At 38.3% G+C, this 22,133-nt stretch overlaps 1 protein-coding gene across 8 annotated transcripts in view; it reads right to left on the bottom strand.

Annotated features, from left to right (window-relative positions):
* Window positions 1-22,133, bottom strand: part of LCLAT1 (lysocardiolipin acyltransferase 1) — a 113,975-nt gene that overhangs the window by 70,268 nt on the left and 21,574 nt on the right. For 2 of the 8 annotated variants that reach the window (XM_027453650.3, XM_027453649.3), the window contains exon 2: window positions 21,823-22,068. The exons of 2 other annotated variants lie outside the window; for them this stretch is intronic. The gene's annotated coding sequence lies outside the window, so the exon portion shown is untranslated. Of the gene's footprint in view, window positions 1-12,871; window positions 13,036-21,585; window positions 21,791-21,822; window positions 22,069-22,133 lie in introns of those variants that run through there. 4 more of the 8 variants (XM_027453648.3, XM_027453647.3, XM_013101888.5 and 1 more) reach the window with 3 other exon arrangements.

Genomic DNA, 22,133 nt, shown 5'->3' with positions numbered 1-22,133 from the left:
AAGAAAAGATCGAGAAGGTTCATCATTAAACACCAAATAGGGATGTTGCCTAGCCCAATCAAACATGGAAGAGCAGACAGTTCTAGAGTTTTATTAGTTTTATAATATAAAGCCTGCAGGTCAACTGTAGGCTTAGTCTACATTACAGAAGAAGCTACCTGTAGAGGCAACAGCTGGCAAGTCTAAGTCCTCTGGTTTTAAAAATCTGCAACAGACCTATCAGCTGACCAATTTTGATAGATAACAAATCCAAGCAAAAACTATGAAAAATAATTTTCCACTTAGTAATTGGAGATGTAACAAACAAGTTATTAAATCTAATTTTTCCCCTGTGTAACAGCATCTCAACACTTCAGTTTATATCTGTACTTAAGGAATGGGATTTATAATTTCAGAAGTACCCATTGAACAATAAAGTCCTCAGTTGGGGAACAAGTATTGCAGGTTGAAGAACAGAGAGTCAAAGACAAAACAAGTAGAGCAATCAGTTGAGCATCTTAAAGTCTCTACCACTGGAACGGGACCAAAATTCCTTCCTAGGGACAGTAAAAGCTCTTCAAGTTATTCACATGCACTACAACAGATCCTGAACACATGATTAAAAGTTGAACTTCCATGGTTCTAAAAACTTTGCTCTGTTCAGCATTTCACAGACAAATTGTTTGCTTTAGTCTGCTTACAGAACAGTAACCAGCAATTTCCTTCTCTGTAAGGATACTCCCTTGAAACTATCAACGGCTCTTCCACTGCCATCAGCACCGAATTCTTTCATTGGGTTAACAACACAAAAGAAAAACAGAAGACAAGCATGAACAAAATTCAAACAGCCTGTTCAACAAGCTATGTAAACCATCAACCATTGCTAGGATAGCAGCAGCACGACAGAAAATTGATGCTAACTCATATAATTGTAAGGGGTACAATTATGAAAATAAAGAGGGAGCATGTAAAAGCAAGCTTTCAGATGCCTTAAGCAAGCTACCCAACTAGGAGAAGGTTTCAGTGAGAGTTTTGTATTTGCAGCCTTTAAAAAAATCTCTGTTTTAGAAAAAAAGTATGTTTTAGAACAGAATATATTAACCCAAATAACTCCTGCTTTTGGTATAATGTATGCTACAAATGCATGTGCAACAAGTGAATGTGATTCTGATTTGATGGTATTGCAGCACTTTTTTTAACCAAAGCATTTTTTTTTATAAAGCATCTTTTATGCTGTGAACCATTGCCTGTGAAACAGTTCCAATTGCTAGCCTACTCTATTTCCAGTTCTTAGGAGCATGTTACAGGTTACAAAACTTCAGCAGGCCCAGCCTTAAAAATCCCAACAGAGGACACTAAAGCCAGTAAGGGTCCACCCAGAATCAATGGTAAAATCAACTTAACGAGAGACTTATCTTCATTTTGCTACCCCTGTAAGACATTCTAGCTAAATAGTACTTATAAAGAAATGGAGAACTATGCCTACAGATCAATTCATGTCTCTCTCTCCCTTCTATAATTAAGAAGTTGCTATTATCAATCACATATAACTCTGCCAAATCTTTGAGTCTGAGCAACTGCCTCAGGCCTTTTTTTTTTTTTTTTTTTTTTAACATATTTCCAAGACAAATGTATATAAAAAGAAATTTGCGAACAACATTAAAAATGCTCTAGCCACATAACTGGAAAATTCCATACTTTAGATAACTTAAAATTTAGCAAGGCTGCCTTAGTGTCAGGAATACGTGGCACTTTGAAGCATACTTAACACATCAGCAAATATTACATGATTATAATAACCTTAAAAGCCACATGCATTGTAATTATCTATTGAATTATGCTTACAGGCTGGCTGCTTTCCAAGGTAAACATAGTAGAAACAACAGATGGTTACCTGGCAGACTTGGAAGCGAAAGGGGAAACATGAAGTAGTTCTGCAGCAACATGATCATTTCATCCCCACTACAGGCAGTGGAAACTGTTTATTTGCATTTGATCTATTTATGAACATGAAAACCTGTTCTCCATCTGTTATGTTTTGGTGAAGATATCCCAAAAATGCATAGCCAAAACTTACACGTTGTCAAACCTCAGCACTGCTATTAACCGGTAGTATTTCTGATTCAGGACCTAACCGTAAGAGGTGAAGCTCTACTGTGCTTTTCAGAGCCCCCTGGAGAACACCCTTCAGATCTCGTTTGACAGCTCACTAGCTGGACAAGTCAACAGCGTGTTGGGGTACTTCTAGGACTACATCGAGGTTGGACTCAAGGATCTTGAGGTCTCTTCCAACCTAGAAATTCTGTGATTCTGTGACATTACAAACTAGAGTTAAGAACTGCAGCTTTAACCCTGTCTCGAGCTCCATAATTCTCCTTCCACCAGCTACAAGGGAAGCTTATCTTCTGACAGAACCTCAAATGGAGGTCCTCGAGACTTCAAAACCATTTCTAACAGAGCATTAACTTTATCCATCTGCATGGTGCTGTGCATAGATGCTAGCTTTGCCTGGGAAGATACAGCTGAGTTAGGTGATCCGTACTCGAGCTAAAGCAGCTCCATAGCTCAGCAACAAGCTGATGCAGGTACTTTGCTTCTGGTTCCAGGGCTACTGAATCCGATTCTGTAAGACACACACGTTTTTCTTCAACCTGTAAGTGTCAAATATAAAAAAGCCAATATACCAATAAAATAGAATAGAGTAACTTGTGGTTTTTTTGTTAAAGCTGAATGGGTTTTGTCCCTCAAACACACGGGAAGATAAGAGCTAACCTTTGATCCCTATTTGTAAAGTGTTTTACATTGAGATGCAAAGGCCCCAGTGTTATTTATAAATGAATAACGAAATGCTTGCATGAACACTTATAAAGGTCATTTTATCCTATAACAAATTACCAGTACAAGAAGCTAAACACAGTAACTCAGTGTTGAAGCCAGGAAAGTTATCTGCCAGTGCTTATGCAATACTTTTCTAAGCCTCTAGAAGACAAATGGAAAAAAAGCAACATCTAAGACTAAGATTTTTAGCCTTATTATGTGAAATAATAGCTCGTTTGAAACAGAACCTCCATTTATAATAAAGTTTGTCAGAATTGAAAGGAGACCATATAAAAAAATAAATTAAAGGGTTTTCATGGGTGGTGTATTTCCCATATCAAAGACCATGTCAACGTTACACTGAGTTTCAAGTCAGTTCCAAATACATTTAGCAGTTGCAACATCATTAGATGTACGTGCTGTGGCAGACTGATGCTAAGCAATCCAAGAATAAAGTAGCCATGAATTACAGAACAGCAAGTGACCTAGTCAGGGAAATAGCCAGTTACAGCAATTCAAGGTCCACCAGATTTTACATGTGAGCAATGCTCTAATTTAACAAGAGCTATGAAGCAAAAAAAAGGGAGGGAAGAAGGAAAGCCTCACAAAAACTATAGATGAAAAGTCACCCAACACACACTTTGGGCATTGTTACAGAACAACTGACTGCTTTCAGTCTCTGTCTCAGTATTGCTGATTTTACTATGAAAAGTGCCTTAAAAGTTTCAAAGATTTAAGGGAACAATATGACAGAACAACTTTTAAAAGGCAGTGAAAACTGTACTGCTTGTAACTTTGGGATGAGAGTCCAGAAAACACATAATACCCAAACCTACACCAAGACTTTCATGTGGAAGGGAGACATAGTGTCGAGAAGGTTATGGGTTATTTGCACTAGATAAATGATACCCAAAAAAGAAGATATTATCCAGATTTGGCAGTGCAGATCATACTACCAGAAGTATCTAAATCAGGAATCTTCTCATAGCTGTTTCTGTAGTCGTGGAATGTCTTAATAATATAATGCAGTTGTTACTATCAACTGTATCTAGACTTTTATTTAGGTCCAGACAGATTTAATGATCTAGCAATTCATTATGAAGGCCATTATTTTTTTTTTATTTTTTTATATATATATTTTTTTTGCTGGAAGAGTTTCTCTTCCAAGAAAATCTAGAATTCTCAGTTCTTTCCAAGTGGGAGCACAGCCTGGCATATTTTTCCCCTTTTACCAAGTGCCCTGCCCTTTCAAGGGAAAAGGTTATATAAACACACAGAATTCCTGGAAAGGATCTGCTATTATTGATTAGCATACTAATAGCACAGGAAAAAAAAAAAAAAAAAAAGGAAAAAAGCTAGAAAAGCTGATCTTCAAGCTGTGAAATAAGTTCACTAATAAGGATATGTATAAGAAAGCATGTACATATTGCTAGTTGCGTTTGTAAAATTCCCAAATGCAATCACAGAATCACAGCATGGCCGAGGTTGGCAGTACTGTCCCCCAGTACTGACCCCTGGGGGACACAGCTGGCTACCGGCCTCCAACTAGACCGCAGCACTGAGCACAGCCCTTTGAGCTCTGCCACCCAGCCCATTTTCAATGTATCTCACTGCCCACTCATCTAGGCCACACTTCCCGAGCTTGCCTATAAGGACACTGTAGGAGACAGTGTCAAACAGTTCTTGGAAATGCCTCAAATGATTTAATTGCAATGGGAACTATGATGGTGATACTTCTATTGGAACAATTATGATTTACAGGCTTGTCAAAAACAGATACTTGTGACATTCAATTTCCTTCTCTTCCCCATCACTTTAATCCTTCTCCCTCTATCTTATGAAATTAAATGCACTACTGGAACTCTCAGTACTCCCAAATAACCAATCAATGGTATATCTTTACATACTGGGATGCTTTCCATTCAAATAACATGGCCTGAGGAGAGATTATGCAGAAATCAGTTCACTTCTGCCATTACTGCAAGAAAAAAAACATCACAAGCACAGCCACAAAATGGAACACAGAGGCATAAGCACTGAAAACAGCAGAACTGACTATGAAATATTCTTATGTCCCTGAGTTAAGTGAAATTTTTGAGACGAACATGGAACAGACAGCTATGCTATTTGCTATCATGTACAGTGATAGCAAATGATACAACATGAGAATCAAAGACCTGATATTGCACAGTACCATTTGGAGTCTATTAGAGCTCTTCATTTATGTCAGCACAAGTAAACACTAACAAAAGGATGGAAACTATTTAGAGAATCTATAGTTTCAAGGCCTTTATTAAAAAAGGCACTGTAAAATTGTTCCAACTTCTTTCTAAAATGTCATGAATTAATTCAGTGACAACTGGAATCACTTGTCTTTTCCAAAATCAAAAAAAAAAAAAAAAAAAAGAAGCATAAAATCAAAAAGACCTGCAGGATGCTGCTGTCTTAATTTATGGGCTGAACAGCATCTGAATTTCTGAATGGAGGTAGCCAGGGAGCAGAGAAACACTCACCCTTATATACCCTAACTCATATTGAACAAGATCTTACACCTAATTCTGCAAAACAGCACTAAAATGAAAGCCCATCTCTTCTTTCTCTAAATTGGTTTTCTTCACTGCCCAAATTCAGCAACAAGCAAGGCGAGGATCTTGCCCTTCAAAGTTCTGACTTCTCCCCTCAGGAGGTCCACCCTGAGCAACAAATGAAGCAACAGTGCATCCAGAAGAGTTATACCATCCTTCTTATATTGGGTGTCCCAGAGCTGAATGCAGTACTCCAGGAGGGGGTCTCATGGAAGCAAAGGTGTAGAATCACTTCCCTCGCCCTGCTGGCCATGCTTCTTTTGATGCAGTCCACGATACAGTTGGCTTTCTAGGCTACAAGTGCACATTCCTGGTGTATGTCAAGCTTCTCATAAACCAACACCCCCAAGTCCTTCTCTTCAGGGCTGCTCTCAGATCCATTCTCCATCCAGCCAATTTCTTACCAATTCCTTATCCACCAAGTGGTCCCTCCATCAAGTTAATGTCTCTCCATATTTGAGACAAGGATATGGTGCAGGATGATAAATAATTAAGATTGAGACCACCATCTTTCAAGGCTAAGACATATCATTTTTAATTGTATGTAGAATTGCTTCATATTCAAAATTTTATCACACACAACTCATTTTCACTTTCTCGTGCTGCTGTCACGGTTTAACAGCTTGAGGGGACTGCAAGGAACCCAAATAATCTAACAGTGGGAATATAGGAACATGCTAGTTATGTCAAAGTGAAAGCTTAGAGCTACTTGAAAGTACTCCATTACAGCTAAGCAAGGCAAAACAACATGCCTTCTAACAATTAGAATCCAATTATAGCAGAGGCTAATTAAAAAGCAGAAGATTAATATACTGACTCAGGCATATTTAAGCCTGAGTTTTCCATCATCCATCACTGAAGGTGGGGTAAAGCTGGTTGTTAGAAAGTTTTCAAATGTGCAGTAAGGATAAAATTTGAAAACAACTTGAGGAAACATGGATTCCTGCTGACCACTTAGTTTTCAACAACAGCTAAGATTTATTGTAATGAAATTTTTTTTCCAACATAGAAACAAGCTATAACAATGTGTTTTTCCTTTCCAATGTTATTGAACCATCACAGTAAGAAAAGAAGCTTTCACAACCACTTTTAAAAAGATCTCTTCTATTGGATTCAAACATATATTATTAAAGTAATGCTGGTAACAGGAACCAGTTATTGGAATAAGTGATACTGAGGATTCCTGAGCAATTAAATTTCATTACAAACTTTGATATATCGATGAGAATGTTTGAATTGAGTATTTAGAAAAATATACTGAAAACAAATGTCCATGAAACTATTGGACATGAAAATGTGACATCTTTGCCAGTTTCTATTCTAAAAGGTAAGCCAGCAATATTCACTAAAAGCCAACAAGTTATTTTTAGATCCTCTCTCATCTTCACCAGTTTATGCACGATAAATTAACAGTCTTTTCAAAGAGTATGCTAAAATAAATTAGCTATATAAATTCAGTTTGGAAGTAGGTGGTTGGTAGAATAGCACGTGGGTAGCCCTGTCCCAGCTGTAGCGTGTGCTGTTCTTTGATATTCACGAGGCAAAGGATGTGAAGACAAAGGTGCTTTTGGTGCTTTATTATGCTTGGTGGAATATGGTAAGAAGTTCAGACAAAAAGCCCTCACTGGATAAGCAATGATGACGTGGTTTTGTTAAATACATATTTGCTCACCTTAGATGTATCTCACAGAAACAGTCTAAGTGCAATAGGAAGTAATTGTAGAAATTTTAGTAATTTCTAGATATTCTATGATTCTATGAATAATGCAATAATAATATATAGTAATAATGCAATAATAATATATAGTAATAATGCAATAATAATATATAGTAATGTATTAATTGTAGTAATTGTAGAAAGTAATGGACTCGTGGCAGTACATGTAATTATGTGGTATCACAACTGTGATAACATTAGATCATAAGTAGCTTCCAAATCCAGACAAGGAGCACATTCCTTCATATGTTTTAGCTCCAATAGCTACAAAAGTCAAAAGAAGTGAATCAATTTTAATAATCAGGCTTTATAGTCAGGTTTTACCCCTTTTTACATGCATTTCAGCAACATTACTGTGGTTCTGGACTAGCAGTTTGGTTGTTTTCTGTTGTTGTTTTTTAAAATCTTTGGTAAAAAAAATATTACAATAAAAAAAGTAACTGTCTTCTGTTTCATAGCACAGACTTTTAAAATCCCAGATGAAAAGTACCTTATGTAATTTTCAATTCACCAAGCCTAGTCACAATCCATCAAAGAAGGATTTTCTTCATTTAATTTTGGGTATTTAAATTAGCGCTTTAAATTGGGTAGCTAGAATTATTTCCCCTCATTCCCCATCCCATGTCTCTACTCTGTAAACTGTTCCTGTAATCTTTTCTTACAAAAGAAATCTCCACTTTCCCTTTCTGTGAAGCACAGCTTATTTTCATGGAGGCTTGATGTACAGGGGGCTAATATTGCAGAACTTGGTAGTGAAGCAGGCAATGATAGGAAAAGCTAAAGAGATGCTTAATTTCACGGATTCCCCCCTCTCCTTACATCTTCATGCCACCAGAACCTCCCAAATGCACAATACTATGTAGACAGTATTTTTTTTTTTACAAGATTTTCTTCTGAGAAAAGGAAAGAAAGGAAAGGGGCATAGGATGCCTTGGAAGAGTTAAGGTTTTCCTACGAGACATATAACTACTGCTGTGCACCAAAACACAGCTTGGAGCTTTAATAGAGTTTCAGAAAATGAAATTTAGTTGTCAGGCAGTTTTTGAGATGAGATCAAGACCAAAATTACCAAAATCATTTACATTTATATAAGAATAGTAACAACGAAAATAACTGTTTCTTTTTATGTACAAAAGTGACTAAACACGTGCAGTCCTAACAAACTTCAGCAATGAAAAAAATTGTTTGCAAAATTAAGTGCTTTTTCATGATAGCCCTCTCTTCCATTTTCTTCCCCTTTTTTCCTGTTGACTTATACAAAAGAATATTCTTCTGTCAATTTCACATTTGAAGACATTTCAAAAAACTGTTTTAGATTCAGACTAAATTTTAGTTGTCAAGGACTTGTCTTCCCCAAAGTCTGAAGAGAAGATCCTTTAACCAAATGTTTATGGAAGGTTATTAAATTGAGTCCCCTTAGCCAACAATAGTTTGCCTAGAACAGTCTTCAAAAGAGTTGCCCTGTTTGAAAACACCGGCATTTGGATATCAAATGACTCCCACTACTATACCACTGACCCATATTTCAATTCAATAATTTTGTTTCCATAAAGAAATTTTTAGAGTAACCATTTTGGCTTGTATCAGAAACAGTGTGACCAGCAGGGCTAGGGAGGTGATCATCCCCCTGTACTCGGCTCTGGTGAGGCCACACCTCGAGTACTGTGTTCAGTTTTGGGCCCCTCGCTACAAGAAGGACATCGAGGTGCTTGAGCGGGTCCAAAGAAGGGCAACGAAGCTGGTGAGGGGCCTGGAGAACAAGTCCTACGAGGAGCGGCTGAAGGAGCTGGGCTTGTTCAGCCTGGAGAAGAGGAGGCTCAGGGGCGACCTTATCGCTCTCTACAGATATCTTAAAGGAGGCTGTAGTGAGGTGGGGGTTGGCCTGTTCTCCCACGTGCCTGGTGACAGGACGAGGGGGAATGGGCTAAAGTTGCGCCAGGGGAGTTTTAGGTTAGATGTTAGGAAGAGCTTCTTTACTGAAAGGGTTGTTAGGCACTGGAACAGGCTGCCCAGGGAAGTGGTGGAGTCACCATCCCTGGAAGTCTTCAAAAGACGCTTAGATGTAGAGCTTAGGGATATGGTTTAGTGGGGACTGTTAGTGTTAGGTCAGAGGTTGGACTCGATGATCTTGAGGTCTCTTCCAACCTAGAAAATTCTGTGATTCTGTGAAAATTCAGTGTTCGTTTAGATAAAAAGGACACAGGTACTATTATGTCACAAGCAGCTAAGTCAAGAATATTACAATATTACTGTGTCACTGAATTTGATCAACCAAGCTTATTTTTCTAAATAATCACATATACATGTATTTTACCCTAGGTGCCCTAGAGCTGTTAGCCAAGTGTACAATGGGCGAGCTGCACACACCATGACCACCAGTACTTCCCTTAGCCATTTTTCTTTTCAATAATAAATGGTCAATTTAGAAAAATAACTTTCAGGTTATGAAATACATATCTGACACAGATTTTCCCTCACACTATGCAGTGCAATCAACCTGTTATCCTCTGATAGCTCTAAGAATGTAATTCATTACTAATGCAGTACCTCAACCTTCATGTATCTAACATGTTAGAAGCAGGCTACCAGTCCTCAATAATGGACTATTTAGTACAGTAAGCGGTAACAGTAAGTGTCTAGTAAGGTTTTGATTTTAAAAACTTTTTTTCATGACAATTATATTCACTAGATCATTTTCCTCCTCCTTTTCAGAAGCAGCAGCATTTGTCCCTAGTCAAATTATTTGTAACTCAAAAGAGTAAACAGCGAAATTTATTTTGCCAGCTTATCTAGGGACTTTTCAAGCACACATCTATTTACAAAAACTTAGCCTTTCAACAACTACTTACAACTATCTCTACATCCTCCTACAAGAGCACAAAACCAGAACTCTAAGAAAACACAGCAGCAAGGTTTTGCTCGGGGCTCCTATCTAGTTTGCTCAGGGCCCCTATCATCCCATATATCCAACATATCTGAATTTCAAAACAAGCTGAGCATTTACACTTCATAAATGAAAATGCACAAATATGCCTAAGTAGAAAGGAAGATGCACATTACCTAAACCAGTATGGGAGACTCCCTTCATTTTCAAAAGGGGAACTATGACAGCATTGCCACAGGGAAAGAAATTGTTACTTCCTATTTTAAGTATTAACAAGTTACCTATGACATCCTAGCTGTAAATTAATGTAGTGGTGATTTCTCTAGTTATATTCTAGAGTCTTTTTATTTTATTTTAATCTTATTTTAGGTTTCAGTATTCAGTTTGTTCTTAAGACAACTTGTTTTTCAAGTATTCCAAACTTGGTTCGGATGTAGAATTCTATCCACTGAAGCAAAGAAAATGGGTCTTGTAAATAACAATTTATCTGAACCATGGAGGAGCTGAGGGGGTGTAGTAGGTTTACACAGCAAGGTTTTGGTAGTGAGAAGCTGTGTGGGGGCTGCTGTGAGAAGACTGCAAAAGCTGCCCCATGTTAGATCAGAGCCAGCTCCAGCCAGCTCCCAAAGGGACCTGCTGCCGGCCAGAGCTGAGCCAGTGAGTGACGTTGGCCGGACCTCTGTGAGAGCAGACTCAAGAAAGGCAAAAAAACTGCTGCACAACAGCAGTTGGTGGAAGAGAGGGGTGAGAAACTGAGAAAAAATCCAAGATACACCAAGAATAGTGAAGAAGGAGGGGAGAAGGTGCTCCAGGTGCTGGAGCAGAAGTCCCCTGCGGCCTGTGGAGAGCCCCTGGTGGAGCAGGCTGTCCCCCTGCAGCCCATGGGTCCCCCATGGAGCAGATCTCCACACTGCAGCCCATGGAGGAGCCCCCGGTGGAGCAGGTGGATGTGGCCTGGAGGAGGCTGCGGCCCATGGAGAGCCCCCGTAGGAGCAGGCCCCAGGCTGGAGCTGCAGCCCATGGGGAGGAGCCTATGGTAGCGGAACTTCCTCTACTAAATCCACTGATGAAGAAACTGTTCTTTCATATCATGCATAGGAACATGATTTAATTACAATGACTTGTTGGTACAGAGCACCTTTGGATAAAAAAAAAAAAATCCTCTCTAAACTTAGAATAGTGAATTCGTTGTAACCTCAAGAATTTAAACCAAAAAAAGAACAGCCTGCAGAAAACAGCAGCATGTACAACTCAAGACAATTGAGCTGCAACCAGCCACCAGCATTTCCAGATTCAAAGAACTGTCCTTGTGAACTCCATTAATGGTTGCCACACACATCTGGTATAGAAAAAACCCAAACAACATCCAGATTATTGCTCTGAAAACCTTGCTTCCTGTCCCTCTTGCTATTTTTCAGTCTTGGTTTCTGATCCTGCTCCTCATTCTTTGTCACTTCAGTCGTATTAACTTCTTCTGCCAGCACACCTTCTGCTGTTAGTCCAGTCTCTGGTCTGCTGTTCAACACCAATTCTAGGTCTCACGCCCCACAATACCCCCATCATTCTTACTGCTTCTGATCACACCATTGAAGCTGGAGGAAGAACAAGCAGATGTAGATCACAATCTCTACACTTGAATCTCTGGAGCTTGTATACCTTTGTTTTCCAGTTCTTCATCAAAGCATTTCATTCCAGTCTGTCATAAATTACTGGATCTACCCATTCATGCCCCAATTAGATTCCTCTCAATCAAGCAAAAGAAAAGCAACTATCAGCTACATAACTCATGCCTTAGTAGTAAGAGTAATAACTGAGTATCATCAAGGACCAAGCACATACCCCTAAAATTCCCTGCAACCTTAGTAGTCAGATATAGACTATACACTTTACAGTTCTTGTTATCTGGCGTTTTTCATGTAGCTACTCTGAATTAGACGAGAGTCTGAAAAAGTGTTTGCTTTATTGTGTGGATTCTTTGGGAAGCTTTGTTGTTATTCTGGGACAGGGAAGGAGAACAACATTTACATAAAACCTGGCAAGAAGTGGCAACACCCACTTTTCATTTGTTATTTTGGCCCCGACTGATGATATTTTTGGATTTTCATTCTGGAAAAAGGATAAAGATGAGGAATTGTCTGAGGGAGTGTTTGTTGGGCTGCCTGCCGTCAGTAAATTGGAAAATTGCCTAGGGTAAAGAAAGGACAGATTCTGTAAACCTGGATTTAATCTGTGTTTAACAGAACATTCTTACAGAAAATGAATATTTACAGTTTCTTGATACCTAAGATACTTTGTTATCTTATATGGTGTTGAACAAAATGATCAGTAGAACAAACACAGAAGTTGCTGAACTGAATCAGTCCACCCAGCCATCCTGTCTGACAATATCTTGAACCATAAATTTCATAAGAAAGTGCAGGAAGAAAGCCTGCAGTAGGCAGTGCTGGCAAGTTTATTCTTAGTCTCTGCTGACATTTAGCTTAAACCATAAAATACATGGTTTTATATTCTTCTCAACATTACTCATTCATTAACAGACTAAGCTTGTCTTCTATATAAACAGACCTAATCCCTTTGTTCTAGCAGCATCCTTTGAAGGTTTCTTCACTGTTGCTGAGTATCCAAATCTATAAAGGAAAATGACTGACAGCAGACAGACAACTTGTCCATTCAAGTAACAAAGGTACAAATCCCAGCCACAATTTCGGGCAACTATCGGTACCAGGTAGTCAGAAGTGAGGCAAACCCATTAAAGGCTTTTAACTAACTTAACTGCAAAACACCAGTAATTCTCAGAATGCCCTCCATCCCCTCCCTTGAATCTTTAAAATAAAGTCTAAAGACTGTATGTCATTCTAAGGAAAAGTTCAAATTTTTTAAATGTCTTACCAGAAAATGTTGTTAGTTGTGAACCAGCACCTCAGATAATGTAAAACAACTTAAAGGCTTCAAAGCGCAAAGTATTTAAGAAGAGGAAAGTAGTAAGGAGAAAATTAGATCTTATTTCTGGGATCGGTTCAGACAGCCATACTGGAGCAAAGGACGCTCTTGAGAAGCCAGGAAGCTTCCAGCCCATGCTACTAACAGGTCAAGGAATGTAAAGAATGGTTAAAAAAAAAAAAAAAAGCAGCAAACTGGACAATCCCAACCTAACAACAGTAAAAGAGAAAAAAAATGTACTCCTGTTGTATGCATTATTTAAAGTATAATTTACCCTTCCACCATTTGTTATTATCTCAGACAATGAAATGTCTCAGCAACTTCCAGAGAACAGATTAAAGTTTTTCTCCCCTCAAAAATATGGGACTAACAACCATTTTTTCTTTTTTTTTTTAATAACAATAAATATACTATGATTCACTTGCATTAAGTCTTGCTAAACATGTTATTACCTTTAAAGAGAAAATGCAGATAATAATTTCAAAACAAAAAAGAAAGATGTGGATGTGCGATGACTATTATGTGATTTCATCCTAAATTGAGTATACTTAACCTACCTTTCAAATATTTTTGTAGGTGCTTATTACTTCATTCTTTTTCATTCACGTTTGCTTTATTTTTCTTCTGCTTACCAAGGTAACAAGTATACTTACAGAAACGTGTTCTAGAATTCTATACAAAACAGAACTACATCACTACTCTGTCACAATAATCATGCTGATATGAAACGTAGATGCCATTGTAGCTGAAAAAAATCAAATGGCAAAGAAGATGACAATGAAATATGTGGGAGCAAATATACAAATAAACCCTTTATAATGAAAGAAACTAGTACTAAAAATCTTTTTAAAATGTCAGCTGGGGGACTCAATAAAGGTCAAGACACTTTTGAAAAGAAGCTGATTCAAAAATTTTTTTTAGGTATTTACATTCTTTTGTTCCATAATTCCGTACAACGTATTCTACATTACCTTAAGTTAAGAAATGACCTTTGTTGCCAACATTTACTGTCCATTATCTAAGAAGTCCCAATTTTTGCTTGAAGAAGCCAAACTTATTGATTTGTAAATTGTCTCAGTCTGCACCCTGCAGGATACTTAGTGATTTCTACCTCCCAAATCACTTCTTATGTTGATTAAGTTCTAGCATCTAATTTCTTTTTACTGTTCTAGAATAAAAAAAGGTGGTGTTATCGCAGGAAGCACTTCATGTATTTTAAACAGCTTTTAACATTACTGTTCCCGCCACTAGCGAATGAAAATAGGTGGGGCAAATATTTTTGTTAAAGAAGAAATCTTTCATTTAACAACAAAACTGTGTCGAGAAAGCCAACTGAAATGTACAGACACATTTTGAAATCACTAAACTTAGAGGCACTACAAAATTCTGACAATTTTGTGAAATTGCGAAATGTTTGTTTAAAAGCATTTTCATTACAGAAATGTCAGGTAGATTTCCTTAACTAACAGAAAGGCACGTTTATATAGTTTTCAAACTATCACTCATAACAACGAGAAATGTTGTTTTTGATACTGTGCATGCTCCTGAAACCTCTTTTTCTTTGGTGGTTAAACAACCATGTTTTCCTGTGTATAAAAAGTACTTTTGTCCCTTCTTATAGTGCAACACCATTACATAAACAAGAGAAACAACCAGCAGCAAAACACAGCAAATGCTTCTCTTTCCTTCCTCCCTCAGGAAGGGAAGTTGTTTTTCTCCGGCAGCCCGGTTACAAAGCACATTTAAAATGCTCTAACAACAACAAGTTTAAAACCACCTCCTTGCTTCTAAATTCACACTGCCCTAAGACTGCAAATAAAAAAGGAACCTTGTTCCTAAACAACACCCCTTACTCTGCAAGGGAGTAAGTTTACTCTTACTTCAACCACCCCAGTATCCGTAGGAGGGACAGCACAGCAGGGCACAGGCAATCCAAGAGGTTCCTGGAATGTCTTGGTGCTACCTTTCTTCTCCAAGCGATGGAGGAGCCAACGAGGAGAGGTGCTATGCTGGACCTCATTTCCACCAACAAGGAGGGGCTGGTGGGGAATGTGAATCTCAAGGACAGCCTTGGCTGCAGTGACCATGTCATGGTGCAGTTTAGGAGCCCAAGGGCAGCAAGGAGGGAGCACAGCAAGCTTGCTACCCTGGACCTGGGGAGAGCACACCTTGGCTTCTTCAGGGAGTTGCTTGGTAGAGTACCATGAGACAAAGCCCTGGAGGGAAGAGGGCTCAAGAAAGCTGGTTAATATTCAAGGATCACCTCCTCCCGGCAAAGAGGAAGTGAGGAAAAAACACCAGGAGGCCTGCATGGATGAATGAGGATCTCCTGGCCAAATTCATGCAGAAAAAGGAGGCCTACCGAGGGTGGAAGCAAGGACAGGCAGCCTGGGAGGAATACAGAACTGCAGCTGCAGAAGCTTCACATCCCTTGTTCTATAGGTGTCCAGTTTGAAACCTTAGCATTCAGTACAAGGATTACAATGGACTACAACTAGCTATTAGTAACGATGGTCGGTGTCAAGTGCTTATCAAGTAAAAAGCACAACCCAAATCTTCAGAGCGGCATTTAACTAAGGACACTTTCAGCTAATCATCACTCCTTTATTCAGTTCAGTATACAACATCAAATGTGCAACTAGTAAAATGGGTTCTACAGACCACACATCTTAGATCCTTAAGGCATTCCTAATATACAATCCATCCTAAACAGTAATTTTCTTAAGGAAAAAAAGTTAATACGATAATGGAATTGCAGATGGTCAATTTGTATGTGGAGATGTGGGTGACATTAACAAGACATACTCAATATATCACTTGTACCTATGTTTTTGTTGATACTGGAATGCAGACTAAAAATCAGATGTCTAATGTGAAGAGAATTTTGGGGAACATCTGCTTACCTCTCATAGAAATCATGCAACTTGAGAAATGCAATTTCAGTATATTCAAGGGACAAAAGAAAGCTTTTTGATATTCATGAATTTCCCGAAAATAATTACAATTAAAAGGTAGGGCATCTTAAGCAGAGGGAGACCTACCATCCCCCACATGCTATGTTCATACTTTTCTAAAATCGAAATTCAATACTGAAGTCACATAATTATAATGGTTAAGCATCCCCTTCAAATTCTGTACATAAATAAAAGCAGAGATGTAACAGGAATAACTTTTTCTACGTTTACTACCTTTGAAAGGGTAAATCTGTTATCAACAGATTAAAGGGAAAAAGAACAAAGCTTTGGTTTAATTACCCCTTATGTTTCAAAACAGTACAGTAAGTCTGTGTTATTCACTGTAGTGAATAGCCAGCAGGATTAAATCCATACTGGATTAAACAGTAAATCTTATCATAATAGCATTTCACACGCCTGATTCAGGTTACTTTTTTTTTTTTTTTTAAATGTATGTTTCAGTATTTCCCCCCATAGAAGCAAAATAATACCTCCTAGTGATATTGATTGCTCATAAAAGTAAAAGGTTTTAAACAAAAACCTTAATATGATAACCCTAAAATACAACATATTTTCTTTTTGATATAAATTCTGTCCACCAAGAAAAAAAAAAAAAATAAATCAATGAAAGAGAGCTTTCAGAATTTGAAGAAAAAGCATATTGACTCCAAGCATATTGACTCCTTTTTTAATCCAACTCATCACATTGTAGTTACTTTATTATTATTATAAATTAGGGAATAACTTAGGTAAATGAACTTCCTTTCAAAAAAAAAAAAAAAAAAAAAAGTGGCTTTTCGTAATGGCTGAGTTTAGAATAGGCATATATGGAACTTCCCTAACCCTATTCCAGAGCAAAAATAGTTAAAAGTGTTTTAATTAATCCACTTTTCATTGACAAACAGTTCCTTTACAATGTTTTTAATATAGCCCAACATTGGCTGCATCTTTCTTGACAGCTGGTATTTCCTTAACAGAAAATGTCACAAACGGCTTAAGTATAACATTCTTTCTAAAATTCATTTCCTTTCTGTGTAAGAAGTTAATACAGCAGGGGGAAAAAACGCAGGAATGTTTCATGCCATGTGGGATATAACAGTTTTAGAGTTTTGCTTTAAATCAGCCCAGTAACGTTTTTGTAGAAGTATTATTAATGTTGCTTTAGCTCTACATTTGGAAAAAGGAAAAATGCTTGCCCACAACTCTGCTTCTCTGCAGACTGCATTCCAACATGAACTTCACTTTTATGTTCTAGGTCTTCAAAACACGCCTGGTGGAAATCTGAGAGCTCTCAGTAAAGTTCAACTTAGAGGAGAGATATTAAGAATAAAAAAAAATCATCTAGCTAAGAAAAGAGAGACTGACAGTTCTGTATCAAATACTTTCCTAAGCGGAAAAAAAAAAAAGTTCTTTATAACTTCACTCTTAACACTAAAATCATTCAAAACACTGGTATTAGCAGAAAGGCACACCGCAACCTTTCTCAGGAGAAGGACAGACAGTAAGACCTGACTCACAGAAGGAGATGCAATTCCTGTGGTTAAGCCACTCCCCTACAGTAACTCCAGATCCCAAGCTCTTATGAGCTGGGAGACCTGCACTTCTGCATGCAGAACTATGTTCCCACATGCAAAAATCCCTGGAAATGCTATCTTTACAGGCTATTGAGGGCAAAGGCATTTAGTCTAAAGTCTGTACCTACACCCTTTAAAGGCTGTAAATAACTACGTGGCTGGAGAGCTACAGCAGCGACAACAGTCTTCAAGAAAGTTTATACACAAATGATTGCTTTAACGAAAATTTGGAAATTGCAACCTCAGGGGCACAACCATTTATGATAAAATGAAGCATCCATTTTGTAATGAATAGTACACCAATGCAAGCACTGGAAATAGTGGTAACTGTCAGAGCTTTATTTAGAACTTGGTATTCAAGTGAGAAAATTTAAACCTGATGTTCCTAATAAAAGAACACACTTCTCTGAGCAACTGCATAATTTTGCGAGACACTTTGTAACTTTCAATGGTTACAAATAGATGAGTCTGCAAAACATTTCCTGTAAATCAGACTGACACACAAATATTTTTCTAAGGAAACTACAGTACAAAACCTATCCATCTCCTGGAGACAGCACAAAATGCAGTAAGACTGAACCTCTTTTTAAAACAGTCTATCTCAAACTACAGAAAGATCAGACATACCCAGAACATTACATTTCATCTTCCCAGACAGTCTGCAATTATTTAAGAGAGATTACACCATATCAAACACCCCCTATCCACATGTGAAATGCACATGAGTTCCCAGAACATTTTTTCCCCTACCTGTCAATGAATAAGTAGTTTACTGTCAAAATACCATTTTTACTTGTTGTAAAAACAAACCTAGTGACCTTGGCAAGAAACCCTGAAAAAAATACCCCTAAAACTCTTTTCTGTTTAAGCGAAATTACTAGTCAAATTGACAGATTTACTGGTGTTGTCACACTGAAGAGGGAAGACCAGAAGAGAGGTACTGTCTATGCAGGGCACTAATAGGAAATGATTCACGAGTCTTACCAGACTCTACACAATCACTCGATAACCTTGGCATCAACGTTTTACCTCACGCTTCCTGAAATTTTGCACTCAAGGGAAAAAGGCTTTCCACTAGCTCAGAATTAAAAAACAAACAAAAAAAACTTCATCCCAGTAGAGACCCAACAGGTAAATTTTTCTTCTATTTGTTTTGCTTTTTGAGAAATCTTACATAGGTCTCCTTGGCTTTATTAAAGAACCTTGTGATGACTTCCCTAGAGCACACTGCCCCAAACTCTGGCTGGTACCTAAAAAAAATTATATTGCAGAGCTAGGAACAAGTTCCAAGTTCTGACTACAGACAGAACGCAGAAAGCCAGATTTCAGTCTGTTAACTTCAGTTTCATTTAGCGAAATTTACAGCTTCAGCTTGCTAACAGAAAGCAGTACTGACACCCTGCCGAAGGAGGTACAAGACAACCAATGAAAACTTCAGTAATCTCCAAAACAACGCTTGCACAGAAGTCTGGAAGAACAGCATTTCACTTCGTTCTGATGTAACTTGGCTTCTTGCTGAGTAGAATTTACAGCCTCTTGCTGAACAGCTACCTTTCAAATTTCAGAAGCACACTATGAAGTGCTTTCAGGGGTATTTATTATAAAAAGACTAGTATCAAGACATATTTGAGGCAATCTATACATTTTTGATGGAAATAAGTTGTAAAAACACTTCAAAAGCATTAATCAGCTTGAAAACATTTATTTCTGCATACATTTTTCTCAATAAGTTAAATCACATTAGCAGGACATCTTTTAAAATATAGCTCAAGCTAATTTTAAGCATGGTTGGAAAAGTTTGGCCTATGCTGATTAAAATCTGTACTTAAATGAAAGGAAAATGTAACCACAGAAAATATGCTTAGTTTAGAAAAACAAGCATATCACTGCCAGAGTGCCGTCCTAAGTTTAGAATGCTGCCTAACGTTATAATTAGGAGAAACTAAAATGAATCTCTAAATGTTTCAAGATGAAACAGCCATTGGGAAATTTGCAAGATATCTGATTATGTTCTGAATTCAAACACAGTGCTAACACTCCATCTGAACAAATGCAGGCTGTTGGCTTGTGTGGGAAATCAATGTTAAAATCTATAGTAACACTAGCTAAGAGAAACAATAATGAAACCTAAGAGCAAAATTACCAAGTGATGTGGAATTAATTATTCAGACATAAAGAATATTGTTTGAGGAAGAAAACAGTTTAGAATCTACCGTTTACTGCTTCTGTCTCCCCAAGAGCTGACCAAACTGAAAAAAAAAAAGGGTTCTCTGTGCTTTTACCACTGTTAAAAACGCTTTAGTGGCCATATTAAGTGGTTCATGCAAGTTCTCACATGCAGAACTGTAACTTCTCACCTTCAAACACCAGAGAACGTCTTCCTACTGGATTTGAAAGGTCATAAGGTGCATTTTCTTTAACTTCCCAATTAACATCAACATTTATATCTGGTCTGAATCATTATCAGATCAGACAAGCAAAAATTAAGAGAAAAAAATACCACACAATAACCCCAGACCTGTATGTTCATTTCATGTACAACCACAATAAATTCCAGTTACCACGAACAGTCAACTAAACCTTTGCCTGAGACAAGTGACAAGGTTTCATGAAATCAAACTCTATTCCTATTTTAAAATCATGATGATGTGAGCTTGTCAGAACCAGCACTACTTGCTACTGGTTCTCTTCAGTTTAGCAAGAGAAATGATGTGCTTGGTTTTATTTCTCATTTCATTTCTTGTACCTTGATACCCAAAAGGACATGAACAGCCGGTTTATACCAAAGGATGATCAAAACACCTGCAAGCCACAGGAGTTTTAGTATTACAGAGAAAGTCTTGGAAAAGACTGTTTCAAAGCAGCAAGATGAAAAAACAGTTTTGTTTCAAGGAATCCCCAGAAAAGAATAAGCCCATTGTCAGATTAAAGGCAAATTAATTTTCTTAAACTTATGAAAGGACAGTGTATTGAAACCAAGTTGAGCAATTATTTTTGTATTGATCAGTAAAGCCTCGCTCCATTAGAAAACCTAAGAGAAAAAATCCTTAAAAAAAAGAAGAAATATTTTGTCTAGGTTCAAAGAAGTCTGCTAACTCTCTACCTGCTCATCCTATCCTGCAATAGCAACAAGAGCCTTTATAAAACACAGCTGTCTTTCAGGAGTCATCAACTTTTTGTCCAAGTCAACAAGAAGTTACATAAACCGAAGTGCAAGCCTTTTCACACACTCAGAATGGATCTGTTTCAAAAAGTCAACTCTCTACAGGTTCCATTTTCCACTATTCTAACTCTAAGAACTCACCAAACACTGCTGCACAATGCAAACAAGCCAGCTAGTTCCCAGTCCGGAGCTAATAAAACATTAAACCAGATTATGCAACTTGGTATCGGACACAGGCAACATGGAATCTTGTCTGCCTGTTCTCAGCACCACAACCTGAAGAAACAAGGGAACAAGGGGACAACCTCGAAAAAAGACTGTCAGTGGAAAACAGAAGTAAGAAACAAGGAAAGAAAAAAGGGACAGACATCATTAGAAGGAGTTGCTAGAGATGCAGAGACTCTGCAGGAACAGATGAAAGACATGACAGCCTGCCACTTGAGCAAACAGAACGGATTTGTTGGATCAAGTAACCTTAACACTGCTAAAATCCCCACTGAAGCTCTCTGTTCTGAGTATTAACAAACACTACAAAATCTCATGCACCAACCAACATTTCTGCAGTGTTCATTTTAACGTGTACTTTGACTTCTCTACTTTTTAATCCTAGTCTCTTATTTTGTAATAAGAAAAACAAATAGACTGTTTGTTTTCTTTTCCCCATGTTACTGCAGAATAAGTTTGTGCTTGATTAAAACATCGCCACAGTAAACGTTATTGAAAAGTCTATGTAACCAAAAGCAGAGATTAGGCAGTGTCTTTAAAAGAAGAAATGTCTCCTATGGAGATACTTAGCAATCAATAAGGAAAATATGCAACCCGTTACATAAACACACCACACTCAATGAACTAGGTTAAGTACGGCTTAAAAATGGAGTAATTACATCCAAGAACTGTATCACAACGGATACATGAGAACCAAAGTGAGGCTGCACATATAGTTTAACTCTCGCATTTGTGTCTGGTGCCCACCTTTCTGCAGCCAGTTAAGTTCTCAGTGGTTTGGCTGGTGTAAGTTATACACGCCTTGTTCTGATCCCCATCCCGCACTTCTTGCACAAGGGGCATTTGGGTCAAAGTTTAGCTTTGCTAGGGAGTACATTTAGCCGAGATAGCAGCACGCATGGCTTCACCCATGGGCGAAGCGACAAGAGGCACGGCGACCAGGGAAAACCATACGGGTATGGTTGGAAAAAACCTGAAAGCAACCTGCACAGAACTTCACTGCAACCTTCCCCAGGAGCCTGCCCCGGCTCTGCTTCCTCAAGAAGGGCAACCACTGAGGCTTGAGGTTACAACAACCACGCGACTGTTTCTCCAGACAGCATTACAGCGGCGCAGCCGAGGTTTCGGGACGTACATCTCCCACACGGCAGCTCCCGGCCGCTCTCAGGCACCCTCCTGCGCCGCGGCCCCGCCCGGCATCTCCGCGGCCCTACAGCGCTCCGGCCATGCCTGGGGAGGAAAAGGGGAGCCAGGTCAGGCCGGGCCGCGCCACACAGCGAGCCCCACGGCTGCGG

This window comes from Anas platyrhynchos, chromosome 3 (assembly GCF_047663525.1).
Source record: "Anas platyrhynchos isolate ZD024472 breed Pekin duck chromosome 3, IASCAAS_PekinDuck_T2T, whole genome shotgun sequence".
NCBI classification, from domain to species: domain Eukaryota; kingdom Metazoa; phylum Chordata; class Aves; order Anseriformes; family Anatidae; genus Anas; species Anas platyrhynchos.
This window is presented reverse-complemented; position numbering and strand designations above follow the sequence as displayed.